Source organism: Saccopteryx leptura, chromosome 1, assembly GCF_036850995.1.
Source record: "Saccopteryx leptura isolate mSacLep1 chromosome 1, mSacLep1_pri_phased_curated, whole genome shotgun sequence".
NCBI lineage: Eukaryota > Metazoa > Chordata > Mammalia > Chiroptera > Emballonuridae > Saccopteryx > Saccopteryx leptura.
This window is the reverse complement of record NC_089503.1, coordinates 76,468,718-76,473,115: the sequence shown is the minus strand read 5'-3', so window position 1 is coordinate 76,473,115 and position 4,398 is coordinate 76,468,718.

The following is a 4,398-nucleotide window of genomic DNA, read 5'->3' as shown; positions in this document are numbered from 1 at the left end:
TCCCTGAAATCCATGTGGCCATGTAATACATTCAAAATACATATAAATTATTGAATCATAATATAAATCTGTATGATAATAGACATAAGGTTAGCCTAAATGGTAATAGACACTTTTATCAGGAAAATATATAAATAATTTTAAAATAACTAAAAAACCATTATGGGTAACCTGACTTGCATATTCTTTTAGATTATTTCCACCTTTCATTATCTTTGTGGTTTTTTTTTTTTTTTTTTTTTGTATTTTTCTGAAGCTAGAAACCGAGAGAGACAGTCAGACAGACTCCCGCATGCGCCCGACTGGGATCCACCCGGCAAGCCCACCAGGGGGCGACGCTCTGCCCACCAGGGGGCGATGCTCTGCCCCTCTGGGGCATCGCTGTGCCGCGACCAGAGCCACTCTAGCGCCTGGGGCAGAGGCCAAGGAGCCATCCCCAGCGCCCGGGCCATCTTTGCTCCAATGGAGCCTTGGCTGCGGGACGGGAAGAGAGAGACAGAGAGGAAGGGGGGGGGTGGAGAAGCAAATGGGCGCTTCTCCTGTGTGCCCTGGCCGGAAATCGAACCCGGGACTTTTGCACGCCAGGCCGACGCTCTACCACTGAGCCAACCGGCCAGGGCCTATCTTTGTGGTATTTTAAAAATGTGTGCTATCAGTGATTTTTTCATAGAAATGCAAGCTGCCTATGTAAAACAGTTAATTATTACCCTATAAATATGAACCAATTTTGCACCTATTAAGTAAATTTTTTCAATATTCCTGATTGCCTACATGGGTTCCTATATTTAGGATTCTCCTTTGATCCATTTGTAACATATTATTTATTCACTCATTAATTAGTGAAATTAAATATAATTTTGGACATGTATATACATTTATATTTATATGAAAATGATAATTTTACTTTTAAAAGTATCTTTTGACAACTTCTAGTATAATTTAAATGTTTATTTTACTAAAGTTTAATTATCATTTTTCCAATTGAATAATTTTAAAATGTTTATGTCAAATTACCTATCATTTATGCTGTCATAACTTTACCTGGTGTGTTATAATTTTCCTTGTAATGCAAGATTGAAAGCTAGAACAGCCAGTAGGATATTTTCTTGTCATTTTTGGTCAACTAATAAATAATACACATGTCTCAACCATATATATAAAAGTATACTAACTGTAGTATATTATTTTAAATTTTCTTCAATGTTTAAAAAATTAAATTAACAACTACATGAATACTCTCAGTACTAGAATTGTACGTAGAAAGCTCTACTTGGAATTAACTTGTTTATGCTGACTCAGCTTTATAAACTATTATTTAGGAATACGTATTCATATTTACATTTAGTTTAAATTAAAATATAAAAAATTAATTAAGTGCCTGTTATCAATAAAAACCACTGAGTCCCAAGGATATAAATTTCAGTAAGTTATGGTGCCTACTCTCAGGAAGTATGAAGTCTAGAACAAAAAAATTTATAATAAAAATACTATTTTTGAATTTGATGTACTATATATCCTGAACAGCTGATCTAATGCCGTTATCTACTGAATAGTTAACGTTTGGTAAATTATAACTGTCACATCTCTTGTACAGAAAGGTATCTAGTCAATAATATATACTAGTAACTAATGACCCCAAATGTAGTCATAATTGCGATATGTTTAAAAATATATTTTCTCTAAGTGCTGAGAACACGTGCTTTGTTAATTTCATTCAGATAATAATTATTCAGTATCTAACATAAATAAATATATATATATATATATATATATATATATATATATAATGAAGTATATGAAAATGCTACAGGAATTAAAACAAAATAAGTAAAGAATTAAGTTCAGTAGCAAAGACAGGGCAACTACGCCTAAACGGTGTTTAAAGGTTTCCATCAGAGGGCATTGTTAGAACTGTGTTAAAGAGGAGTCAGTTTTACTTTGTCAGAAAATAAAAGAAAGATTGGTATTTCAGAAAAAATACTCAGTGTGTGCTGTCCAGGTATGCACGGACCAGTAAATAAGTAAATAAGGCCCAAACATGCAGTGAAACACATGGTAAAGAAGTTATTGACCAACCTGGGTTGTCAAGGGAGGAAAACTAAGTGGAAGGGGCTGGAAGTGTGAAACACATATGGGAAATTATATTGAAATCTAATTTTGAAGAATTTCCTATTCTGTTACAGAATGTGCTATAAATCTTCTATAAGGAGTCATGTATGAGGCAACATAATTTAATGCGGATTTAGTAGTGCTAATACAGAGGAATGTGTAGGATCAAATGGAGGGGGAAGAGTAAAGACGAGAAGTCCAGTTAAGAAGGCTGTTGATATTTTTTTTGTGTGTATTTTTTTGTATTTTTCCAAAGTTAGAAGCAGGGAGGGAGTCAGACAGATTCTCTCATGAGCGCTGGACCAGGATCTACCCGGCATGCCCACCAGGGGGCGATGCTCTGCCCATCTGGGATGTTGCTTTTTTGAGGCCGGAGCTATTTTAGCGCCTGAGGAGAAGGTCATGGAGCCATCCTCAGTGCCCGGGGCCAACTCTGCTCCAATGGAGCCTTGGTTGCAGGAAGGGAAAAGAGAGATAAAGAGGAAGGAGAAGGGGAAGCACCCATCTGCTTATCCAGATGGGCGCTTCTCCTGTGTGCCCTGACCAGGAATCAAACACAGGACTTTCATATGCTGGGCCAATGCTCTACCACTGAACCAACTGGCCAGGGCTAAGGTTGTTGATTTTTAATGTGTCTATTTATCTTGTCATTTGCTGAGCTGTCAGTTCATAACTGTATGTTTTTAAGACAATCCAGGCACAATATTAAAATAAATTATTTGTCTTCAGAATCTTTTGAGACCCAGAAACTGAAGCTTACACCTTCAACATGACCAGATTCCTTAGCAGCTCCGCAGCTCCTTATAGACTTGTGTTTCATAATCATTCTATCTTAAAGCATATTTTTCAGGAAAAATATATAAGCAGTTTATATCTAGTGTGAATTTAAACTAATTATTAACCTTTCATATCATTTTGTATTTAAAATGTATTCACTGAGCCTAAAGTTAATATTTCATTATGTGACATTCAAGATATCCATAAACAAGTTGCCTCTTGTCCTATGGCATTTGCTTTTGTTAATTAATAACCATCACAATAGGAAGTGACTTCATTGTAAGTCAAGGTTGAGAAAAAGAGATGAGTGGTTATTTTTTAATATCATTTTAACATTACAGATTTCCTATATTCAAAATTTTATAGTAATATCCAACTTTTCCTAACCACACTTTGTTCAATGTGTTGGTAAAAAGTAGTGAGACACTTAAACACAACTCTTAACAGACTGAAGACCTGACTGTTCTTCTCTATTGTCCCCTTGAATATAACAAAGTACTCAAGTAAAAAAGAAAGAATGGGTTATAAACTTCATTTTCCTCAAGCTAGAAATTGAATAAATTGCATCAGATTTAGATCTTGTGGGTTTGTTTTTTTTTTGTATTTTCCCAAAGTGAGAAGTGGGGGTGGCATGGGAGGGGGCAGACAGACAGCAGACAGACTCCTGCATGCGCCGGGCCTGGATCCACCTGGCATGCACACCAGGGGATGAAGCTCGACTGTTGCTCTGCTGCAATCGGAGCCATTCTAGCACCTGAGGTGGAGGCCATGGAGCCATCCTCAGCACCTGGGCCAACTTTGCTCCAATGGAGCCTTGGCTGCGGGAGGGGAAAGGATAGATAGAGAGAAAGGAGAGGGGGAAGGGTGGAGAAGCAGATGGGCGCTTCTCCTGTGTGGGCACTTCTCCTGTGTGCCCTGGCCAGGAATCAATCCTGGGACTTCCACATGTTGGCGATGCTCTACCTATGAGCCAACCGGCCAGGGCCAGATTTTGATCTTGTGATTTTTAACTTGATTTACACTTTTACAGAACTATAAGCCCCATTTAGAAAAAGGAAGTTTCAAAAATAACAAAGTTTTAACTTTTCAGCATCAGAATTATTGATTACACAATAAATACCTTGGCCATTATTTAAAACAGGCTAATCAGTGTGTTCACTATGGCTTAGTATAGCCAATAATCCAAATTCTATAATATTTACTCAGCATTTACCTTTTCTAAAAATCTGATTGTCATAATTTTAATACCATAAATTTTGCTACAGTTCTACATACTCTTGCAAACACACAGTCATGTGAACACTACCAAAGTTAAGACAAAGATTGTTTCCATTACCTCAAATGCTCCCTTGAGCCTTTTTATAATCATTACTTCTCTTCAGCAGCAGCCTCCGACAATCACTTACCTGTTCTTTGTCTCTATAATTTGTCTTTTCCTGAGTGTCGCAACAATGAAGTAATCAAGCATGTAGCCATTAAAATATGGTTCCTTTCCTTTAGCATGTTTGAGAT